At 38.2% G+C, this 25,159-nt stretch overlaps 1 long non-coding RNA gene across 2 annotated transcripts in view; it reads left to right on the top strand.

The window, feature by feature from the left end:
- LOC145538973 (uncharacterized) overlaps positions 1-25,159 on the top strand; it is a 312,149-nt gene that overhangs the window by 146,924 nt on the left and 140,066 nt on the right. The window lies entirely within an intron of this gene.

Below are 25,159 nucleotides of genomic sequence, written 5' to 3' on the forward strand. Positions count from 1 at the left end.
TTATTTTAATAAAAGTACAGTTTGACTTCAAGCATTTTTAGATACAAGTTTGAAATATAACAAATGAATTGTCTTGGAAGATTAGTAACCTGATTGTATAGATCAAGATGTTTCATGTTAAGTACTGAAATGCAGTGACTAATCAGTAAGTCAGCAACCAAACCCACCACGTGATACAAGATAGTATAGATAACCAATAAACAAACACCCTTCTCTGCCTCTTAACTTGCCCCCGCTTTTTGCAATGATTTGTCCAGATAAAGGCTCCAGACTCCAAATCATTATGGCTTTTAATCTATGCCTCCTTAGTTTTCCCAAAATCTGTTAAAATTCTTTTTATTCATTTTATTTTTTATTGGAATATAATTGCTTTACAGTGTTGTGTTAGTTTCTGCTATACAACAAAATGAATCAGCAACATGTATAGATATATTCCCTTCCTCTTGAGGCTCCCTCCCAGGACCCCCCATCCTACCCCTCTAGGTCATCACAGAGCCCTTAGCTGAGTTCCCTGTGCTATATAGCAGCTTCCCACTAGCTATCTGTTTGCATATATTTTTTTTAAAAAAATGTTTTCTTTATGGAGATCCTTTTGTTAATACCAGGGGCTTTTGCATCCTTAAACTAAGTGTCAATATGTACATCACTGTAATGCTCAGAAAAAAATTCTTTTGCAGTTGTCTTTCAATCCACCAGAAAGTTTGGGAAAAGCCGGATGACACATAGAATTGAATTGCAAGGCTTTAGCGTCTCATGCCAATGTTTTTCTCCATGATTGTGCTCAAAAGGAAATTTGTTTACATTTTTTATTCTGATGGAAAAGAGAGATTTTTCTGAATTGATGTACTTTCAGTTCTGCTGCTGTGAAATGCAGCAGTTGGTATAAATGCAGTTTAGAACATTCTAGAAAGATTAGTACATTTCCAGAATGGAGCATGGCACGATTGGTGTAGGAGATAGTGCAGCCCAATATTTGCAAGAACATGATGATATCTTCTGTGTGAAATAGACTACAACCCTGTACTTCATTTTGGACTCATCTGGACACTAGATTTTGCCTTGGTGATGAATTTTCTTATCAACTTCTCAAGCAAAGAAAACGAGGAAATTAACAACTGATTTCAGGGAGTGATTTTGAAGGTCCACTAATCAAACCAGCTTTTGCAAAATAAATCAAAACTGTTGAAAAGAATTACTAGCATGTGAATTCAGCTTTTATATGGGAAACTACTGGATTGTGTAGTTAATTTTACATGTGTATCAGTGGAAACTATAGAGGACTTTAGAGATCAGCTAAATCTTAAAAATGAAATTGTAACTCCAGGGTGGAAAAGTGGTTGCAAAGATCACAGGTAATTGTTTTCTTAATCTAGGTTTATTACCATGAGATGCACATTTGTGTCAAATGACATGAGGTCATTGAAATATTTTGTTGTTCAGTCACTAAGTCATGTTTGGCTCTTTGAGACCCCATAGGCTGCAGCAAGCCAGGCTTCCCTGCCCTTCACTGTCTCCCTCAGTTTTCTCAAACTTAGGTCCATTGAGTTGATGATGCCATCCAACCATCTCATCTTCTGTTGTTCCCTTCTCCTCCTGTCCTCATTCTTTCCCAGCATCAGGGTCTTTTCCAATGAGTCAGCTCTTTGCATCAGGTGACCAATGCTGCGGCTTCAGCATCAGTCCTTCCAATGAATATTCAGGGTTGATTTCCTTTCGGATTGACTGGTTTGATCTCCTTGCTGTCCAAGGCACTCTTAAGAGTCTTCTCCAGCACCACAGTTTGAAATAATCAGTTCTTCAGCACTCAACCTTCTTTATGGTCCAGTTCTCACATCTATACCTGACTACTGGGAAAACCATAGCTTCGACTATATGGATCTTTGTGGACAAAATAATGTCTTTGCTTTTTAATACAATGTCTAGATGTGTCATAGCTTTTCTTCCAAGGAGCAAATGTCTTTTAATTTCATGGCTGCAGTCACAGTCCAAAGTGATAGTGTTTTAGTCAGTCATTAAAAAAAACAAAAACGTGAAATGTGACCACTCAGCTTGTCACAGAGTGATCCTCAGGCTCGGTAAGCCTACTGGTGCACATGTGTATTTTGGAGTGAGCACTGTGGATTTACCTGCTTGACCTCAGTGTGCTATACTTGGTACAGCATTGCACTTCTGATGGCTTACATTGATCTCTTGATTCTGTGGTTAATTACTATGTACTTTGAGCACATCCTAAAAGTTCCAAGGCTCAGAGGATTAGTCTGTAGTTTTCTGCAGCTTAGCCATTAGCAGGACCACCTGTCTTGAAGACACAATCTGTTTTTTCTAGTGTGTGAGTTTTCTTATATTTTGGGAGATTTGATGCACAGCCATAGCAGTCAGAGATGGAAAGAGGCAGCTATGATAAGGCAGAATCATAAGGGAAAAAGAGTTCTAATTCCAGATCAGAGCATTATACATGGGGAAAACGTGAGCAAAATTTATCTGTCTGAACCTGTGTCTTTGTCTTCATTTATTAAAAGAAGACATCTTTTGTTGCCAACATCATAGTATTGTGTTACACATGAACTTTGGAATAGGCATTAATTGAAATGAATCAAAGTATTTCTTTAAAATACTTATAGGAAGAGAATGAGGCACAAGTTGAGGAGGAAAAGAAAGAAGTGAGATGTTAGCAATTAAAGTCAAAGACTTGGGAGGGAGATGAGACATGGGAGTGAGAGAGAAGCTTTGGTTTTCCAGAAAAATAAAAGAAGACTGCATGAAGGGGAATAGAAATAGACAGACTAGTGAAAACATGAGGTGAAACACGGAGGCATTGTTGACCTTTAATAAGTCCAATCCATTTGAACTATTGCGCTGCCTAAGTTCCAGCTGTTTCTGTGCAAAGTAACTACTAATGTCTGTACTTGATAATGCAGGTTCACAAAGATGATGTTGATCACTTGACAAAATGAGTACTCTCTCAGTTTTCCAAAAGCTCTTGTTGACTTGAAGACAATGGACTCATGGATGTTATCTCAGTGGGCTGAACAGATCTCATGACCATAGCTCTCTTGCATCAGTAGAAGCTCAGCTAATCATTTTATCACCATAAACCTACAAATACCCTGGCAAAGTGTGCTCATCATTACAACATTGTTCTATTACTGTATTTATATGTCCCTGGAAAGGGGCATCTCATCTCTGGGGTCACCAGTAGCTGAACTACTTCATACAGATTAAAGATAAAGGGCAATATAGTTTGAATAATTGGCCAAAGAATTATTTAGTTATTCAAGAGATGGCCTATGCAAGGAAAGAGAAGTATGTTTTTTCAATACGTAGGCCTGACAGAAAGAAAAGAATGATTGATTCGCTTTACTGCCCTCATTTCAGAGAATAGATTTCAGAGAGGTAAGGGAAATTCACATATAACTAGCTGTGTAGGTGTAACCCATGATATGTAGGAGGACGGATTTTCTATACTCTTTGACTAGTATATATAACATTTCCTACTATCGAAGCTAAAGCTCTTATCAGTGAAAGTGGGGGTAAAGCTGGGGTATAGGTTCAGATAACTGTTGAGTACGTTATGCCATAGTTTCCTAAAATTACATAATGGTTGAGTGCCAGGTTTTTTTTTTAATGGATATGGTCCATATTTGGGAAGTGTTTTTCTTTTTTTGTCTTTAGCCTTCAAGTAAATGATTAAATCAATTGAATTTAAAAATAATAATTTCTTTAGTATGATTTCACACCCATGGTAGATACTGAGGGAATATATATTAATGGTAACATTATGATTCATTTATGGGTATAACATATTTTACTGCTGGGATTACCATATTTGCTGATACAATCTAAGTTAACTCTTCAGAATCATATGTGGACAATCCCAAATGTCTGTCAACAAAATGGCTGTTGAGTGGTTTACTCCACTGTTAAGGATTCATTTATTCCTTACCCCAAGTTATTTTTCAAAAGAGCATTGTCTTTGTTGCCTAAATTCCAACAGAATATCATTTAGGGATAGCATTCTAAATAGATCAGTTCAGTTCAGTCACTCAGTTGTGTCCAACTCTTTGCAACCCCATGGACTGCAGCGTGCCAGGCCTCCCTGTCCATCACCAACTTGCGGAGTTTACTCAGACTCATGTCCATTGAGTCAGTGATGCCATCCAACCATCTCATTCTCTCGCCTTCAATCTTTCCCAGAGTCAGGGTCTTTTCAAACGAGTCAGCTCTTCACATCAGGTGGCCAAAGTATTGGAGTTTCAGCTTCAACATCAGTCCTTCCAGTGAATATTCAGGACTGATGTCCTTTATGATTGACTGGTTTGATCTCCTTGTAGTCCAAGGGACTCTCAAGAGTCTTCTCCAACACTATAGTTCAAAAGACATAGAGGAAACTAATTTATATTACTGCATATATATTCTGAAGTGCAGTAGGAACTTAGAATTCTAGAATTTAACAGTCCAAGTTTTAAAGATTTGTGAATAACCCAAAGGCCTATTTCAAGGAATCATTTATAGCTTTACCAAGGATAGGATTTGAAGCACATGCTGGGAGCCAGGTTCATTGAACCAAATCACCAGCTCATCACCCAGGTCCATGCTCCTACACAAATTCATGGTTCCCCATTACTATGGACTCTGGACTTCTCACTAAGATGTGAAAAGGTCAATATACACTTTATGGGGGAAATAACATAATATTCCAGAGTTTGGAAATTAGAGAAGGTCTCAGAGGTAACTAGTGAGAATAGCAAGGATGAATTTTAAGGCACACTGATTTTATTATCCTATCTCAACTCCTCTATAACTTCCAGGGATTTCTGCATAGGACTTAAGCTAGAGTATCAAACGAATGTCTAATGATAACTTCTTTAGTATGGACAAGCTGTGATTTGAATCCGTGTCTGACTTCCAAACCCAAATGTCCTATTACACTGTGTGACTCAGTTTTGCCATACCCTGTTCTGCATACCATATTCAGGAGTTTGGTTCTCTCCCAAGCTCAAGTTCTAAAACCCTGCTTACCCTTCTACATCCAGAGATCCAGAGGTCTTAGTGAAAGAGTACTTAGCTACTGCAAGAATCAACTGTTCTTTGTCCCTGAAAACATGGTGCCCCTTGGGATGAGACTTCTTAGTGCAACCTGGTAAAAGGTAAAGAAAATCTGGGTGTCTGGGATGTTAGTGTTTTATTTCTCAAAGATTAGACAGCTTTCTTTTTTTTTTAAATAAATATTATTTGCGCCCCTCTTTGTTATGGCACATGGGAGCATGTGGGATTTTTAGTTGCAGCATGTGAGACTTAGGTCCCTTGACAGATCGAACCCAGGTTCCCTACATGGGGAATGAGGAATTTTTGTCATTGAACAATCAGGGAAATCCTGATTAGACAGTTTTCTAAACCTAAGACTCTGGCCCTTGGAGAGTCCACGTGGGCTCTCTGGTTTATTCTGAATGTTGCTTTTGTGGAAGCCCCAGGTCACTATTAAAAACACACTTCCTGGAGAACATCTGGGTATCTCCCAAATCCCACATGCTTCTCTACACTTAGGCTGAGAAAGAAGCTGCTAATGGAGTTTAAAAGGTTACCTTCATTAACTAAAAATAAATTTCAAGTGAATGGCCTTCCTTCAAAGCAGGAGCATTCAGAATAGGCATATGTTAAAATGAAAGACAGATAATGAGTCGTTATGATGTTTTTCTAGTGTGTTTTCCCCTTTTCTGTTCATAAATGTCTGCCACCTCTGAATCCTCTCTAGAATCTGATGAGACTTCAGAGCCTTCATAATGTCTGAAGGTGAGCTCAGATCAATTTCCTGCAACTTTTCTGCCACGGTAAATCATTTATTGGGACGAATGTTTTACAAAGCCTGGCAAGAGAGAACTCATGAAAAATAAATATGGTAAAATACACGATGCTGTCCTGCAGCAATCTTCAAGGCTTCATCGCATTTAAAGTCTGCATGGCGTTGAAGCAGTTATAACACTTCCCCTCATTTGGTATCACTGTGGTCAGTTGAACTCAGTTAACATGTGGTGCCACTGAAGCGAAAAGCCTGCAACTTATTTCTTTACATATCATTCACTGTTTTGTGGCCACAGATTTCTTGATCTGATTTAGGGACAGAAAGTTGGTCATCACAATAGGGAATGAGCCAGACAAGGTGGATAGATCCATTTTCACTCCTTTCTTCTGAAAATAAAACAAGCAAGAAAGGAAAGCAAGCGAAGAACCTTACCTTGGAGGTCATTAAGCATTATTGTTAAGAAGTTTAGGTAGAATAAAATGCACATTATGCAAATTCAAATTGAAAGATTCTTTAAAAATCATTTATTTTTATCCAGTAAGCAAAGTTACAAGAATAGTCTTTTCAATGAAACTTTTTTTGCAACTAAGTATTCCAACTTTTTCCTCTGTACTTATAAAGTGGCAAAGTAACTACTACAAATAAAGACAAACAAAAAACAACAATAATAGGAACCGGGACAACTTTGGTCCCCAATTCTATCAACTCTACCTGTATTTTCTCTTGGCTTTGTTAGAAACTCTTTGTTAGATACATTCTGGTATCAGAAGGTGAAATGAAGGGTGAAGGAAATAATAATAATACATGCCTCTAGTATGTTTCAGATACATCCCATTACCTCATGTAGTTTAGTCTGTATAACCAGCTGTCAGAATTGGTAGCATTATTTCCATTTTACTTATAAAGAAACTGAGACTAAATAATGTACTTGAGGTCTTTTAATTAGTGAAGAGTGAAACAAGTTTCAAATCGCCTGTATCTGATTTCTGCAAACTAATTGAGATGAAATCTTAGAGGCATTCCAAGTCTAGACAACCGAAAGTGAAAAAAATGGAAATGTGTCTCAAGTAGACTGAAGCAAGTTCATCATGTTGGGAGACAAATAGGGGGACAAAAACAATGGGAGTAAGATACAGAATAGAGAAGAGCTCTGGTCCTCAGATATTACACCCAAAGAAGCTAAATTAGAGGAAGAACCCAAATCTTTCTTATGAATGACACGCTTTCAAAACCATCTTGATGTGCTTGATTAAATCTCTCCAGCGCTCTCCTTTGGGAATTTGTGCAGATTCTCAGATGATGCTTTGTGTCAAGAGGAGGAATTCATAATGTTAATGATTGTCCTCTCATTTGCAGAAGCATTTAGTAGATTGAATTAATAACTCTTTTCTATACGTCTACTCCCTCACTCCACCTAGTCCATTTACTGCACTGCTGTATGTTAATCCAAGAGGAGCTTCATATCCAGTAAATCACTATTTGATTCAAGAATATCTATGATTCACCTGGATTTTCAAGGCTTTCTAAGATATATCCATGCTTTAGCTCTCCAGTTACATTTCTAACTTCTCCCCAGCATGTATGTATACTCTTTGGCCCAGCCACATTCTCATCACTTACATCTGGTACAACATCTGCTTAAGAGTTGCTGTTGTTTTTAAATTTGTTTCCAACTCTAACTGCATATTTGAGTGAAGTTAATTAAAAAAGAGATGGGAATACCAGACCATCTGACCTGTCTCTTGAGAAACCTGTATGCAGGTCAGGAAGCAACAGTTAGAACTGGACATGGAACAACAGACTGGTTCCAAACAGGAAAAGGAGTACATCAAGGCTATATATTGTCACTCTGCTTATTTAACTTATATGCAGAGTACATCATGAGAAACGCTGGGCTGGAAGAAACACAAGCTGGAATCAAGATTGCCGGGAGAAATATCAATAACCTCAGATATGCAGATGACACCACCCTTATGGCAGAAAGTGAAGAAGAACTAAAGAGCCTCTTGATGAAAGTGAAAGAGGAGAGTGAAAATTTGGCTTAAAGCTCAATATTCAGAAAACTAAGATCATGGCATCTGGTCCCATCACTTCATGGGAAGTAGATGTGGAAACAGTGTCAGACTTTATTTTTGGAGGCTCCAAAATCACTGCTGATGGTGATTGCAGCCATGAAATTAAAAGACGCTTACTCCTTGGAAGGAAGGTTATGACCAACCTAGATAGCATATTTAAAAGCAGAGACATTACTTTGCCAACAAAGGTCCATCTAGTCAAGGCTATGGTTTTTCCAGTGGTCATGTATGGATGTGAGAGTTGGACGGTGAAGAAAGCTGAGTGCCGAAGAATTGATGCTTTTGAACTGTGGTGTTGGAGAAGACTCTTTTTTTTTTTTTTTTTAATTAGTTTATTTTCTATTTTTTAACTTTACAATACTGTATTTGTTTTGCCATACATTGACATGAATCCACCATGGGTGTACATATTTTCCCCTTCCAGAACCCCCCTTCCACCTCCCTCCCCATCCCATCCCTCCAGGTCATCCCAGTGCACCAGCCCTGAGCACCCTGTATCATGCATTGAACCTGGACTGGCGATTCGTTTCACATATGATAATTTACATGCTTCCTTGCCATTCTCTCATATCATCCCAACATGGAGAAGACTCTTGAGAGTCCCTTGGACTGCAAGAAGGTCCAACCAGTCCATCCTAAAGGAGATCAGTCCTGGGTGTTCATTGGAAAGACTGATGTTGAAGCTGAAATACCAACACTTTGGCCACCTGATGCGAAGAGCTGACTCATTTGAAAAGACCCTAATACTGGGAAGGATTGGGGGCAGGAGGAGAAGGGGACGACAGAGGATGAGATGGTTGGATGGCATCACTGACTCGATAGACATGGGTTTGGGTAAACTCTGGGAGTTGGTGACGGACAGGAGGCCTGGCGTGCTGCAATTCCTGGGGTCGCAAAGAGTCGGACACGACTGAGCGACTGAACTGAACTGATTAATATTTAGAAAACATAGGGAATTAGAAAGAATTAATAATGATCCCCGTTCAAAAAGATAACCACAAGCCTTTTTCTAAGCTTTTTTTTAGTGTTTTTATCAATTATGCACATATATTCTTAAAAATATGGGCCATATTATATAAACTTGTCTTTTCATTGACATGGCAGACATTTTTCCATATCAATATTTTTTAAAAACTTTACTGTTTGAAGAGTATTGCATCAAATGTAATTTATAAAAATATCAACTTGTTATTTGATAGTTTTATCCCAATGGAATTTACCTATGTTAACAATATAGCAATAAATATATTTTTGTATAAATATTACTCTACATGTTTGATTATATTCTTAAGACAAAATCTTTGGTTTGAAAATACTGTTGCTATTAGCATGAACATTTTCTGGACCATTACTATAATATTATTGACAAATTTCTTTCCAAAAATTTGATTTCAATTTATCTTTATGTCAATAACAATGTTACTGAAACTAATCGTAAAACTAGATATCAGTTTTTGAATGTTTGTCAATTTGATAAACTTATCTCATTATTATTCTAATTTTCATTTATTTGATATTTAGCAGAGTTACACTTTAAAAGGATTTATCAGTTATAGTTCTTCACTGATTTAATTTTATTGCCTCTGACTATTCTTTTTTAAAAGAATATACATATTAATATATATTTTAAAATAGTAAAGAGAAAATAAAATTTAACAAAGTTTTGTTTTTCCGAAGTAGTCAAAAATCTTTTTTTTAATTCAAAAAAGCTGTTAAACCTAATTAAAAACACAGTTTTAATCATCCAGAACTCTGTTTTAAAGGGAGAAAGGAGAAGGTGCTTTTTCCTGTGATATATGTAAGGAAATGTTTGCCTAGTTTTCTATTTGTCAAAGAGCTTGGATCTGTAAGCCAGGAAGCAGGAAATAAAGGAGTAATAAAGTCATTTTTTCTCTCTTCTTTTCTTTTCCAGTAGGGAGATGAATTTGATACATTTGATACAGAACATGGGGAGACTTCGATCTCTTTGTCTTAATATTATTCCAGATTCTGGGGGGGGAAGATTTTCTTCCAGTTTTAGATGGCCCTAACAATGTGAGTCCTTTATTTTTCACTGGAAGTTCAGTCAAGTGCTAGTTTCTTATTTAAGTCCTTCCTGACAGAAGAGAGATTATTTGTTCTTCATTTTAATATTCAGGTACACCCAACTCAACAATAGTTGTTTCTGTGTGTGTGTGTTTTTTTTTTCCCCCACAAGTAATGAAATTATAAGTTCCCTAAGGGTTTATAGCTTAAAAGACTCTTGGGTGTTGGTAGGTGACATGTTTATGTCTGAGGAAATACTAATTCAGCTAGTCCTCCGCTATTGGAATTGGAGAGGATTATGTTTCAACCTTTCAGAGGCTCTGTTTTCTCAAGTGTAATCCTTCATTATAGGATGACATCATGGTATTCAACTCCAAACTTTAGTTTCCTTCAAATCAGTCTTTTGTCGGAAACCTTATTCTTGAATTCTCATGTCTCTCTCTTGTGGCCTGCAAAGTTTCTGCAGAAAAATCAGTTGATAACCTTATGGGGCTTCCCTTGTATATGATTCTTTGTTTCTCTCTAGTTGCTTTTAGAATTCTCTTTATTTTTTAGTTTTTCGATTTTAGATATGATATATCTTGGCGTGAGTCTGTTTGAATTCATCTTGTTTGGAACCCTCTGTGCTTCCTGTACCTGGATATCTGTTTTCTTCTTCAGGATTGCTCAGTTTTCAGCTCTAATTTCTTCAAACACATTTTCAACCCTCTTCTCTTTCTCTCTTTTTTTTCCTGGGACCCCTATAATGAGAATCTTTGCATGAAATGTTCCCTTGATATCTCTAATTTTCTTGAAGAGATCTCTAGTCTTTCCCATTCTGTTGTTTTCCTCTATTTCTTGGCATTGATCGGTGAGGAAGGCTTTCTTACCTCTCCTTGCTATTGTTTGGAACTCTGCATTCAAATGGGAATATCTTTCCTTTTCTCCTTTGCTTTTCACTTCTCTTCTTTTCACAGCTATTTGTAAGGCCTCCTCAGACAGCCATTTTGCTTTTTTGCATTTCTTTTCCGTGGGGATGGTCTTAATCTCTGTCTCCTGTACAATGTCACGAACCTCCATCCATAGTTCATCAGGCACTGTGTCTATCAGATCTAGTCCCTTAAATCTATTTCTCGCTTCCACTGTATAGTGATAAGGGATTTGATTTAGGTCATACCTGAATGGTCTAGTGGTTTTCCCTACTTTCTTCAATTTAAGTCTGAATTTGGCAATAAGGAATTCATTTTTTTGGGCTCCAAAATCACTGCAGATGGTGATTGCAGCCATGAAATTAAAAGATGCTTACTCCTTGGAAGGAAGGTTATGACCAACATAGACAGCATATTAAAAAGCAGATACATTACTTTGCCAGCAAAGGTCCTTCTAGTCAAGGCTATGGTTTTCCCAGTAGTCATGTATGGATGTGAGAGTTGGACTATAAAGAAAGCTGAGCGCCGAGGAATTGATGCTTTTGAACTCTGGTGTTGGAGAAGACTCTTGAGAGTCCCTTGGACTGCAAGGAGATCCAACCAGTCCATCCTAAAGGAGATCAGTTCTGGGTGTTCATTGGAAGGACTGATGTTGAAGCTGAAACTCCAATACTTTGGCCACCTCATGCGAAGAGTTGACTCATTGGAAAAGACCCTGATGCTGGGAAGGATTGGGGGCAGGAGGAGAAGGGGACGACAGAGGATGAGATGGTTGCATGGCATCACCGACTCGATGGACATGGGTTTAGGTAAACTCGGGGAGTTGGTGATGGACAGGGAGGCCTGGTGTGCTGCGATTCATGGGGGCAAAGAGTCAGACATGACTGAGCAACCTGAACTGAACTGATAATGAGAATGTTGATATACTTCATGTTATTTCAGAGATCTCTTAGATGGTTTTCATATTTTTAGTTTGCTTTTCTTTTTGCTGTTCTGTGTGATTACCATTACCATTATTCTATCTTCCAGAGCACTTACATGTTTTTCTGTATCATTTAGTCTGCTATTCATTCCTTTAAGTATGTTCTTTTATCTCAGCTATTGAATTCTTCTTTTATGAATGGGCATTTTTAATATTTTTAGTTTCTTATTAAAATCGTCACTATCTAGTCTATTCTTTTTCTAATTCAGTTAACATTTTTATAACCATTGTGTTGAATTCTTTATCTGGTAAATGGTTTATTTTTGTTTCATTAGTTTTTCAGGAGTTTTCTCTTGCTCTTTCAATTGGGAATAGTTCCTTTGCCTTTTCATTTTGCTTAACTTTCTCTGCCTCTGTGAATTTAGGTCTGTTGTAGTCTAGCAGACTTGTTCTTATGTGGGAGTGTCCCTGTACGGTCTGTATGTGCCTGATATATCTGGTGGGAGATCTAGATTTGATATGGATGCAAGTCATGTCTTTCCTTCTTTCCTCGGGGTACACTGGTAGCTATCACCTAGTAGGTGATGGGACTAAAGATAGAGGGGCTAGAGTTGGAGCTGGGTGTGAGGCTGGACTTTCCCTCTGCTCTAATGGAAGTGGGGTCTGATAAAGCCCTGATGGTCAGGATTGAGCTGGTTCTGTTCTATTTGTTTGCTTTCCACTCTTTCAGAACTGGGACTCTTGCCCTAGAAGGAGGGGTGCTGAAGAAAGTGGTGTTTGTGTGGGTTCTTGGCTCAGGTCAGCTGAAGACAGAAGTTTGAGCTGTCTCTGATGTGCTGCTGCCTGTGCAGGTGCTCAGAGTTGTTTCCTTCTCTCTACTCAGATGCAGTCTTGAGTGTGAGTCCCCTTTGTCCATCAGAGTCAATCAGTGCACCCGGCCTCTGTTGTCCCTGCCCCATTGTGGAGCCACACCACAAGACAGGGGGGCCCACGTGGACTCACGGCATGTGTTGAGAAGTGAGCTACGATGGAGCAGCCCCCATTAGAGATCCGGGATGGTTTGGATGTGCTGCTTGATTAAGTGTCAACAATGGCTGCCTCGACCAACACAGGTTCCACACAGGGACTGGCTCACTTCTGTGTCCACGGTCAGGTCTTCTATCTGGTTGTGGCCACCCCAGATCCAGTGCTTCACTCTGATGTGGAGCGAGGGGGGCCAGAGCATTTAGGCTCAGGCTGGGGTCCATGCTGAAGTGGTTGTGGACACCTGGCAAGCCAGCATGTGCACTTTTAATGAGTGCTTTCCCACTTCCTCTTGTTATTCCTACCAGCCTGGCAGCCAGCCTAGAGGGTTTCTCTCCTTTGCATGGGACCCCAGAACTGGAACACCCATTCTGTGATTCTCTCCACTCACTCCCTAGTGTGGGTCTCTACCTGTGAAATCGCCCTATTCCTCTGAGTCCCTTCCCAGTGGCCCAGGTCCCAAACTGATTGCTTTCTTCCTTTCCTACCTGATGAAGTGTGTATCTTTCTTTCAGTCTTGGTTGTACGAGAGTCTTTCTGTCATTTTCCAGTTAGTTTTTGGTGAGAATTATTCCACATGTAAATGTATCTTTGATGTGTTCTTGGGGCTGAGCTCAGCTTGTTCCTACTCTGCCATTTTGATCTGTCTCCTGTAATTTAATTTCTCTATAGTAGCTGAGATCTCTTGTGTGTGTGCAGCTAAGGCATATTGCTTGTGTGAGATTTTTGCTCTACCCCTGCACTCTCATCTCGATTGCTTTTAATTGTTGGAATCATTGTTTGCTGTATAGATGTATAACTCGTGTAGGCCATTTAGTGATCATTCACACAGTGACTTAGCTGCTCTATACTGTATCACTTTCATATTAGACATAAAGCTTACTCACTCCCAAAATGGTTTCTTATGTTGTGTCAATGTTTTCATAGCTTTCTAATTAGAAATTCTGAAGAGATGGTATCTTTCCAGTCAATTACCATAGGATTTGCACAAAATTTTCTGATGCCCCTGGCAGGTTCTCAGAGTTGGTTTGTTCAAGTAAATTAATTTACAACTGATACTTGTGAGGTTTCACAAACACTGAGTTCCTTTCACTTTGCTGTACTTTAAATACTAAAAGAGTGTTGAGAGCATTGACTGGGGTATAGAAGTTGAAAACTTGATTGATGATAACAACTAATTATCCTCACTTGCTCTATTCCTATTAATGAGATGTTTACAGCAAATTTCTAAGCGTTTGTCTCAGAAAGGAAAACAAAAATCTATTAATGAGAGTTTTAATCAAATGTTTTCCTTATCAATTGTTAGTAAATCATAGCAACTAAAAGCACAGGCTTGCTCATCAGATTTTGAAATGTCAATATGCACAATGGTGCCTGAAGGACTTGGAGAATCACTTTTGATCATAACTTTCAGTTAAACTAATTAGCTGCATTGTTTTACATGGTAGAATCATTAAAAAAATCCTACATCTTGGCTTAACATTTGTCACATTTTATATGAACAACGTGCCCTGATACATATTATCCCAAATAAGAGGTTCGTATAAATTATTGTGTGACTACTGAGTAGGCAATACTGTTATTAACCTTTAATAATGATGCCTTAGAAAAGCAAATATTCTCATATAAATATATTCATTTCTCTACTGATGTTACCCCCAAGAATTTCATATATAGGTTCAAGAAAAAGTTAAAGTTTAGGACTTTTTTTTAATGAATTTATAGAAAACTTCATGATTGTATTAAAAATAATTTTCTATCAAATATATGAGAGGAATAAGCTAAAATATTTAAATTATATATTAACACTTAAAAAATTATTTTTTCTCCTCAGTATGCTTTTCAAACATTAACAATGATTAAAATTGGTTAGATGTTAGTATTGCCATTATAAGATGAGAAAACCAAGGCAAAGGTGTATTGATTTGCATAGTAATAGTTCTTAACATTTTCTGGGTGATACTCTTTTTAAGTTTTAATTTATGTTGAAATATAGTTGACAATGTGTTAATTTCAGATGTACAGCAAATTGGTAAGTATTTAATTATAGCAATGGCACCTCTCCTACAGGAAATGTATATAAGTATATATAATTTTTTAAATATTTTTATAGAATTTCAGGTTATTAACCAAAAGCTAGGTAGTGTAGGCTGTTAGAGTCAGGACTAAAAACCAGTTAACCTGAGTTTCAAATCCATATTCTTTTGTTGTTTTTCTATCAACTAGAGCAGAGATATGGCTTTCTTCTTTTCTCTCTTTCTTAAGGCTGTGTTAAGATTAAGTATCTCCTGTCAGAAAAAAAAAAGCTACTGCATATTTCCCTCTTATATAATATGCTGCTGAGCTATATAAAGCTTCTGTAAATTAATTCTGCTCATTTCCTCTTCTACACAATTTCTATTGAGGTGTCTTTCTTCACGTTACTTTCCTAGTCCCCATGGGATGTGGAGACAGCATATGCTGATGTTATGGTTTCAGACTGTACAACTTGTGCTTCACACATCAAAGAACAGGAACTTAGGAAGCTGTGCCTTATTTTTCTGTTCTGCCACCAAAAAGCAATAAATTAATTAGGTTTCTAAATATTGTTCTTATAATATAGGCAATGTTAAGTTGTGGAACAGAGTGTATATAAAGTATGGGATTTCACGTTGTGTTCCCCTTAGTTGTTGTTGAATTTTAGATAAAAGTGGTAGGGATAAAGTATATGTCGTACATAACACTTTATAAAACAAAAACCTTACACAAAAACATCTGCCCTTTGTTATTATTATTATTTCTTGTTTTTGTACATTAAAAATTTTTCTGTTTGCAGGTAGTAATCTCAGACATAGAATAGTGACTTTTACTATGTCTTTTTTTACTCTAAAATAATACTTCAGTAAAAACTTAATTGTTCGATGCATGATACAGGGTGCTTGGGGCTGGTGCACCGGGATGACCCGGAGGGATGGGATGGGAAGGGAGGTGGGAGGGGGGTTCTGGAAGGGGAAAACATGTACACCCATGGTGGATTCAACTCAATGTATGTCAAAACAAATACAATATTTTAAAGTTAAAAAATAGATAAATAAACTAAAAAAAAATTAATTCAGGGTTTTTATTTTTTATAGTTTACTCCTTATCATTTTTATCACTAGACTTAAATGAAGGAGATTCTATGAATTAGAAAGATGCAGGTCCTTTTATATTGAGTACATAAACAGAATCATTATAATTAATTTTAATACAGAGTTTGAGTTTTCCATCTTTCCTCTTAGCAGTGTTAGTTGAGAGATGCATAATGTTGTAGATTTGAGGCTATGTTTATTTTATTGGATGGATAGTTTTCTGTTCCGTCTTTCTTTTGAGGAAGGAAGGCTAAGAGATATAGAAGCTCTCTGCTCATACAACCTGTACTGAAGGCCCTGTTTCCTCACAGCTTAGGCCAGGTGAGCAATTTTACATATTGCGCATCCAGTAGCCAGATTTGAAATGTGCTAAATCCCATGGTCCTTGTATCACCCTCTCGGTTAGGAAGACATGGCTTGCCTTTCTTTGATACAGTTAGCTTTTTTCTTGTCATACTTACTGTATCATAGCTTCTTCCTGTTGCACCCTGAGGGATTATCAGTAAATACAAGTAGTTGGAGTTACGCTTGGGTGTGGGGAGGAGGAAACTGGAAGGGAAGAGAGGAATGAGGGAACATGGTAGGAGCTGCCCATCAGAAATGGTAAGTGAGAAGAAAGGATTAGCCTAGGAATAGAGTCAAGGGCAATCACCTTGACTAGTCTTCTGTACAGTGCCTCCAGGTTGGAGTTTAATAATTCATTTTTAGAATCCTGCTTTTCATTTTTGTTTCTTATTAACTTTTCATTTTGTTTTCCTGTCTGATTGTCTCCCTTTTGCTTAACTCACTTCCTGTTTGTCTTAGAGTTTCTGTATTTTTCCCCTACTTCCTGTCAACTGATACTTACATTTAAATAGATCACCCATAATAAGTAATTTCATATAGTCTGGAACTTTTTTCTTATTAGTAGTTCTTATTGCCTTCAAAAGAAGGCCCAGCAAAACACAGCAAATGATCTTGTGTAGCAATTACTAGTTCAATCTGTAAGAATTAACTGTTTTAGTAAAAATGTATTATTGTCTGTTAGCTCAATAATGTCATAGCAAATATTTCTGCCATTCTTTTGGACTTTTCATAATGAGTATTGCCTCATAGTCCCAAGATGGCTGCCTCAGCTCTAGGCATGATGTTCACATTCAAGATAGAAAGGAGTAGGGAAGAGCAGAAGGAATTATGTCATCCTTATGCCCCTTTCATTAAGAAAGCCAAAAGCTTTCACAGAATCCTTCAGGTGACTTCTGCTTATATCGCACTAGTCATGTCACTGGTCAGTTCTGTATCTCACGCATATCCTCCTGACTGCAGAAGATGGTAAAATATGACTGTTTTGCTCTCCCATTTTCCTAATGTAGAGGTGACATGAGAGGGAGTTTGAGACCATGATTGGGTTAACTAATTAATGATGTCTGCCACATTCCTTTACTGGAAAATAAAGACAAAGAACTTGAATATACCTACAGAGACAAGATAGTGATACAAAATAAGCAAGTAGGTAACCCAAATGAGGAAATTATAGTGGTATCTTACTCATGTTCAGTGTTGTGCTCTTGGTAACAATTGCCCTATACATTATCTCTCTTCTAAAGTGCACTTAGGAATCCTTTACTTCCCAGCTTCTGACTTCGATGATAAGTAAAAGCTTAAAGATAGAGAAGAGCTGATAAGGTGAGGAGATCAAGATTCCCAACCTAAACTACTGTAAATTATACTTGACATCTTAACTCTTCTCTGATTTCCCTGGACAGTCTACTAAAGATCTCCTTGAAACAAGACTGATTGTCTTGTTAGACTTGCTCTTTCTACCCCTGAAGGCCACGGTCTGTGTTTCTTAAAAGTAGAGAGAGTGAAGGATGGGTTCTTATCCATCTGCTGTCTTTCCAATTCTCCTAAGAGCTTGTGTTATATTCTGATATACTCTAGAACTGTGATGAGGCAGTGACTGATACAATTGGTATGAAAGACTCTCTCATGCGATACCTTTAACAGGAAATCTGGAAAGGTGTGAGGCAATTCCATGGACCTCTGATTCACCTATTAATATTGAGCTCGGGAAGACAGGAAATGTGTCTTGCTGAGAGTAACTGCTAGATGTTGGGGAAGCATCTAAGAGTTTACTGTGTCCTTATGCCCTCAATTGCTTTAGTTTGTGCCTTTCAGATTCTGTAAGGAACAAATTGATGAATTATAGGTCTGCAATGAAGGGTAATCATTTGTTAGCTTAAGTAAGGTGTCTTGCCTTGATTGCAATGTTCAGTATTGAATACATTCACTGCACCTCAGATTTAGTCGTTGAAATGTAAATTATGTGAATTGCTTGCGAATATATAAACGTCAAGCATACTATTGAAAGTCATGGATGGGTTGGGAAGTGAAGGCAGTGGGTTTTAGCTTTAAGTGAATAATTTATTAGACTTGACAGTAAAAAAGTGAACAGAGCATTTTTGTATGCCTACTATGAGCCACAGTGGCCAAACGTGACGCGAAGAACTGACTCCTTAAAAAAGACCTTGATGATGGGAAAGATCAAAGGCAGGAGGAGGAGGGGACAACAGAAGATGAGATGGTTGGATGGCATCACCGACTCAATGGATGAGTTTGAGCAAGCTCTGGGAGCTGGTGATGGACAGGGAAGCCTGGCATGCTGCCGTCCATGGGATCGCAAAGAGTTGGACACAGCTGAGGAACTGAACTGAACTATGAGCCAAGCAAAATAATCTTGTAGTTATTTCCAATCTTCAGTTTAAGAGATGAGGCAACTAAAGTTCAGAGGGACCAAAAAATGATACAAATGAACTTACATACAAAATAGAAATAGACTCACAGACATAGGAAACGAATTTAAGATTACCAAAGGGGAAAGGGTTAAAGAAGGGATACATTAAGGGTTTGGGATTAACAGATATACACTACCATATATAAAATAGATAAACAACAAGGACCTACAGTATAGCACATGAAAACTGTAGTCAATATTTTCTAATAAGCTATAAGGGAAAAGAATCTGAGAAAAGATATAATGTATATATAACTGAATCACTTTCCTGTACACCTGAAACTAACACAACATTGTAAATCAACCCTATTTTAATTTTTAAAGAAGTTCAGAGGGACCAAGTAATTTGCCTAAATTACTTTGTTATATCTCACAATTTAAATGTATTTCAAATTGTCATTTTAGCCATACCTAGATAATATAAATTTACAAAAGGAAATATCATGGAAAGTTTATATATCTATAGCAGAAGTCCCTAGATATACACCAGGGTAGTACTTACTTTCTTTGAGGACCTGCTGAGATACTCATTTTTCCTCCTAGAACAATTATATAATATACCTAACACTACTTCCCCTGAAGCCATCCCCCAGCCCGTGATGACACTTAAGTGAAAAGCTGTACAAGATTCCCCTTGACTTCCTAACATACCGTCTATAAACACACTTATCCTTCACTGATTATGATTTAACTGGTGCTGCCGCTTTGCTGTCACAGCTGATGAGAACCTAAAATTAGTGCTCCCAGGTGTGTTGTGGTAGGCACAGAGGGTGGGGATGTTCTGGGAGCCCTTTGCATTTTCTGGCTGCACCGTCTTGAGATGAGAAAATCAACACAGTGGATGATGCCAGGCAAGTCCCATACAGGCTCGATAGACGAAGGCCAGTCTGCAAGCTGTGCACATGCTGTCCTTGGTTCAGGTCTAGTGTTTCATTAAGCTAGCATTAGACTCATTCTGGATGGTGTATTGATAGATTTCATGGGACCAACTGTGAGACCTTGAACGTGGAGGAAACCCTCTCTGACTTTGGAAGTTTCTCTAATGTGTGCAATAGGAGATCCATTTTTACATGGTACATCATCTTGATAAGCTTAGTGTAGGAGTCACTGGGTAACAAGCCTTTCTTTATTAAGAGTTTTCCACCTGTCTCAGTGAAGTGAAAGCGTTTGTCTTGTTCACCTCATTGGTCTCAGCCTTTACTTAGAGGATTCAGTGGATTTCCCAAAATCTGGAAAACAAGCAGAAGGAAATGCTATTGAAAAAGAGATTGGATATGGTGCATTGTCTTTACTGACAGTGATGTTCTCACTTTGTTGGAGGAATAGGATTATTCTGGAATGTCTTTGTGTCTATTTTTCTGTTCCTTGAAATGCCCAGGAAGACAAGTAAATATGTATTTACTCAAATTGGATAAATTGCTATTATTTCATCAACAGCTTTTCCTCTTGACATTTGTAGAGTGGCTGTTAGTAGTTGTTATTAGATGCAATGCTTGTGAGTCCCTAGTAAATAAGAGGAGAATTGTAAACTCTCTTCACAGGTAAGATCTTTGAAGTACAGGGTGATTAAATATGCATAGGTGGGATAATGAGACACCTGGCTAATATTATCCATGTGAAGCAATTTAAAAGATTGAATTATTCTTTCCTCGAACATGCATTTATTAAGTGTCCAAGATATACCAGATAGTGTTCAGGTGTTCTGGATAAAAAGATAAATAAGATAATAAGATACCCTACTCTCATGGAGCTCAAAGATTAATAGCAAGAATTATGTAAACAATTAACAGTAAAATGATCCAAATATTTTAACAAATGACTAATCTAGGTGATGACTCACTGTCATGAATGTGTTTAGGAGTTAAGCTGTGAACTCCATTCTATGCAAAACTTTGTAAGTGCATGTGTGTGAGTGTGTACACACTTTTTTCCTTGTAAAAAAAGTCCAATTTAATTTAAATTATATTTAAAAAAAAATATGACACACATCAAGTTAAGAACCATTGTTAGGAATTGTGGTGATGTAAGAAGAGGTCTTCCCTTGGGGACTCAGATGGTAAGGGATTCCCCTGTGGTGCAGGAGACCCAGGTTTGATCCCTGGGTTGAGAAAATCCCCTGGAGAAGGAAATGGCTCCCCACTCTAGTATTCTTACCTGGAGAATTCCATGGACAGAGGAACCTAGCAGGCTATAGTCCATGGGATCGCAAAGAGTCAGACACGACTGAATGACTAACACTTTCACTTTCAAGAAGATCTTATAGATAAAGGTCCAGAAATTCATAAATGCTTCCTTGTCCTAGTTGCTTCTCTTGCCTGAAGTTGCCAAGAGAGCTCTACATGCAAAGGACAAAAGTAAATTGTAGGCCCTAATGTCTCATGCAACTCTTTCTATTAAAGCTGCTCAGACACTTGACTTAGGACCAGATTCAAGCCAGGATCTTTCCTCCTTGAGGCCCAGTCTTATCAGCAGCCATCTCATGAGTAAATTTGACCAAACAGTGAGCTTTTTTTTTTTTAATCCAAGTAGCCACTCCTATTTCCTTTTTGCTGGAGACATTTACTGGGCGGGGGGGCGGGTAGTGAGGGGTAGCAGCCCTTTTAATTGTGATGACAGAATGTAGGTGAGGGCTGGTGCTCAGAAGACCTGACCAAGCTGAGATTTAATCCATAAATTAATTTTCACTGAAGAAACAGCGGCAAAGGGTGGTTTTGAGAAAAGGCTGGTGGTAAAAGGTTTTCTGCCTCAAAAGTAACTCTGACTCAAGTCGTGTCTAAAAATTTACCTCCATTTACCTTGGCATATAGAATGCAGTTTTAGTGCCAGAACATGATGAGATTGATATATGGCTTCTTTTTCAGGCTGTTGGTTCTTTATTTTGAATATGGCCATTATGTTAGGAAGCCAATCATGAAACTGATTTCTGAGGTAACATGATGTAGAAAAGATAGATTTAGGTGTGGGGAGGGGACCAGCATCAGTACTGGTGAGTCAGTGAATGACACTGAAGAATGGTTTGGAGGTCATCGATGAGTCAGTCAGTGCTTTAAGTGCAAATGGAAGAAAACTCTGGCTAATTTAAGCAGAACTAGGAGACAACCAACCCAGCTAGGAATGAAGGGAGGGTGTGCAGCAGAGGGCCCAGTTGTCAGGCCACAACAAGTCTGCCTAGAATGCTACCTCTAACGCCTCATCACTGAAAAGGCATCACTGAAATGTATACCCATCTGCCCCTTTCCTATGTTGTGTCCACCACCAGCACTATGAATTCTTGCTTTTTGAGAATCCCATGTCCTTGTGTCCTGATGTTCAGATTCAGAGGCCTGAGCAGGGACCGTGAGTTGATAGACTAACCTGGCTGCTGGAGGAAAAGAGGAGGGGATGTTTGAACCTTTATAGCTTTTGTAGCATAAAGAAGAGTCCTGTCCTAACCAAAATGTGTGCATTCTAGGCACATCCTTGAGAAAGAAAGAGAATTCAGGTACTGGTGAGTCAGAAAAACACTGTAGATATCTAGTACTGTTGGGAAGCTTTTGGTTCTTCTGAAATCTCAACTATGTTCCTCTCTTGCATGCTGAACAAACTCAGGAACAGCAGAGGAATCTTTTCAACAGAGCCATGGAATCTTGAGGAATCTTTAACAGGCTTGAAATATGGGAACAAGTGCTATTGATAGCTAAGTGAAACTGATTTGGTTAGAGTGAGTAGCCAAGTCTGCCCCTGATGGTGCCATGACCTCAGAAAATTCACTTCATTTAAATTGGCCTCAGTATCTTCATCAATAAAATGAAGTGGGGGATTTTTAACTGCCTTTTAGATATCCTTGTGTAAGGATTAATTTATTAAGTATTTATTATGTACCTTCTTCATGGTAGTTAATATTCTAGTCTTTAGGTAACGGTAGTAAACAAGGTTTTAGGACTCTGCTTTCCTAGAGCTTGCATTGGACTACATAGAGAGAGTGAATATCAATAATTTGATTTTGGATATACTGAATTTGAAATGATTATTAAGCAGTCACATAGCAATGCTTGGATTTCAGAGGGAAAGAAAGAATCAAAATACAATTTGGGGCTTTATAATCATGTAGCGGGGATTCGAAAGTCATAAAATAGAATGACATTTTGCAAGTTGTAAGAACACATTGAGAAGGGAAGAGAACTGAGGACTTAATTCCTGTTGACAGAAAGTGAAGAGTAACTAAAGAGTCTCTTGATTAAGATGAAAGAGGAGAGTTTTTTTAAGCCAGAAAAAGCTGGCTTAAAACTCAGAATTCAGAAAACTAAGATCATGGCATCTGGTCCCATCACTTCATGACAAATAGATGGGGAAACAATTGATACAGTGACAGACTGTATTTTCATGGGCTCCAAAATCACTGTGGACAGTGACTGCAGCCATGAAATTTAAAGACACCATTTCCTTGGAAGAAAAGCTATGACAAACCTGTGCTGTGCTGTGATTAGTGGCTCATTCATGTCCGACTCTTTGCAACCCTGTGGACTGTAGCCCACCAGGCTCCTTTGTCCATGGGGATTCTCCAGGCAAGAATACTGGAGTAGGTTGCCATGCTATCCTCCATGGGATCTTCCCAATCCAGGGTTTGAACCCAGATCTCCCGAATTTCAGGCGGATTCTTTACTGTTTGAGCCACTAGGGAACCCCATGACAAACCTAGATGGTATGTTAAGAAGCATAGACATCACTTTACCAGCAAAGGTCTATATAGTCAAAGCTATGATTTTTCCAGTAGTCAGGTACGACTGTGAGAGTTGGACCAGAATGAAGACTGAGTGCTGAAAAATTGATGCTTTCAAATTGTGGTGTTGGAGAAGATTCTTGAGAGTTCCTTGGACAGTAAGGAGATCAAACCAATCAATCCCAAATGAAATCAACCCTGAATATTCATTGGAAGGGCTGGTGCTGAAGCTGAAGCTCTAGTATTTTGTCCACCTGTTGCAAAGAGTGAACCCATTAGAAAAGACTCTGACGCTGGGAAAGACTGAAGGCAGGAGGAGAAGGGGATGACAGAGGATAAGATAGTTGGATGGCATCTCTGACTCAATGGACTGAGTTTGAGCAAACTTCCAGAGACGGTGAAGGACAGGGAATCCTGGTGTGCTGTGGTCGATGGGGTCACAAAGAGTGGGATATGACTGAGTGACTGAACAACAAGTACTCTAAGAGAGCTCTCGTAAGAGAAACCATTGAAATAAGCAAAGAATGAGACTCCAGTGATATAGGAGGAAATCTGGGAATTTATGAAAAAGGTGATTCATGAATTAAGGAGCAGCCAACCTTGGCAAATCTGGCTGATCTATCAAGTAAACCACTGTCTTCAGCAAGACGTGAGCCGCTGGGGATTCAATAAGTGCTCTTGCAGTCAAGCGATAATGATGAGAATGCAATTGAAGGGAATTGAGGAGAAAATGGGAGCTGAGAATGTGGAGACACAAAATACACACAACTCTTCCAGGAAATATTGTAAAAACACTGATGCTAGATGATGTTGCCACTGTCTAAGATCTCGTCATTATCTTTGAATTACACAATCCAAATTTAAAGTACTGAGAGAAAACAAAATGTTAGTTGAACCTAAGTTCCATGTTTTTGCCCTGAAGTAGGCACAGGAAGGATGAAGTTCTAAAGTGGGAGATGAACCCATGGCTGATTCATGTCAATGTATGGCAAAAACCACTACAATATTGTAAAGTAATTAGCCCCAAACTAAGATAAATAAATTAATAATAATAAAAATATATGCAACTCCAAAAAAAATAAATAAATAAAGTGGAAGATGGAGTCCTAGTCCCAACAATACTCAAACAGTGGGGGATTCTCCACATTAGAAGAGGTTGCAATTCAGATGTGAATTGCAAAAAGTTAACACATGTCCTCTGTCCTTTATGCCCGTTCTTCACACAAGCAACTTAAGAATGTTATGTTCCTTCATAGGTGAGCTGGGTCTGGTTATCTCCCAGTGAACTAAACAAAGGCACTTTAAAGGTCAGACAGAGGAGGGGCAGGGTTCCCTGAGGCAGGCCATTATGTATGCTGTTATAACAAAAGTAGCATAATACAAGGATTAAAGTCACAGAAGCAGATCCAGTAGGGAGTCAAAATCAACCCTTCCTGGTTACACTTGTTAGATTAATTTTTATCTACAACTCTGATCAGATCACCACCTTCTGGAAAAAAATTCACTTTCTCTTCCTTGTCTATAGAATAAAATCCAAGCTCTATAGACTAGAATCTAAGGATCTTAGTTAAAGATTATGTTACAACCATTTCTTTCCAGTCTTTTCTGATACCTTTTTAAGGATTGCTTGATCCAACAATTACTGTTTAATGTGAATTTTGGTCTTGCATACTGCTCTTCATTGTCCTTCTTGAGATGGTCTTCATATCACTATATTCTACTTAGCCCTCTAGAATTCTACTCCAGGTGAAAATAATCCATTATTTTTCATACTGTATGTAGAATATTATCTCACAATTTGTCATATTAGTACACATGTGTGTG

The sequence above is a fragment of the Giraffa tippelskirchi genome, chromosome 2 (genome assembly GCF_054371585.1).
Source record: "Giraffa tippelskirchi isolate mGirTip1 chromosome 2, T2T-mGirTip1v1.2.pri, whole genome shotgun sequence".
NCBI lineage: Eukaryota > Metazoa > Chordata > Mammalia > Artiodactyla > Giraffidae > Giraffa > Giraffa tippelskirchi.